The sequence below is a fragment of the Glossina fuscipes genome, unplaced genomic scaffold (genome assembly GCF_014805625.2).
Source record: "Glossina fuscipes isolate IAEA_lab_2018 unplaced genomic scaffold, Yale_Gfus_2 3, whole genome shotgun sequence".
Taxonomy (NCBI): Eukaryota; Metazoa; Arthropoda; class Insecta; order Diptera; family Glossinidae; genus Glossina; species Glossina fuscipes.
This window is the reverse complement of record NW_023998417.1, coordinates 15084003-15084429: the sequence shown is the minus strand read 5'-3', so window position 1 is coordinate 15084429 and position 427 is coordinate 15084003. Positions and strand designations below refer to the sequence as shown.

General features: G+C 39.6%; 1 protein-coding gene across 7 annotated transcripts in view; it reads left to right on the top strand.

The window, feature by feature from the left end:
• Window positions 1–427, top strand: part of LOC119634370 (tyrosine-protein phosphatase 99A) — a 307831-nt gene that overhangs the window by 283299 nt on the left and 24105 nt on the right. The window lies entirely within an intron of this gene.

Genomic DNA, 427 nt, shown 5'->3' with positions numbered 1-427 from the left:
TGTAATTTTGTGGTTTGAGGTTTTGATATTTTTGTTTATAAACATTTCTGTGTATATAAACATTTTTCAAATGTTTCTGACCATTCTAGCAAAAACGTGAAAATGGCCATTTTTGAGGCGGTTTATTGGCGCTCCTAGCGGTCCTAGGACCTCAAGACTGGGTCCATTCGATTCGTTGGATTGGTCCCAATCCATTTCAAGTGTAACCATGCCCCTAAGGGGCGTAATACGGCCGCTAGAGTGCTTCAAAGTTGCCGTTTTTGCCAAAAGCATGCATATGCCCAGCATATTTTTGGGCAACATTTTGTGTTGCTAAACAGGTTCTATATAAACATAGCAATGTCATCAACATTTAGCGAATGTATATACATGTAGGCATTGTCTACGTCGCATTATCTACGCATGTAGACAATGACGTCATTGTCTA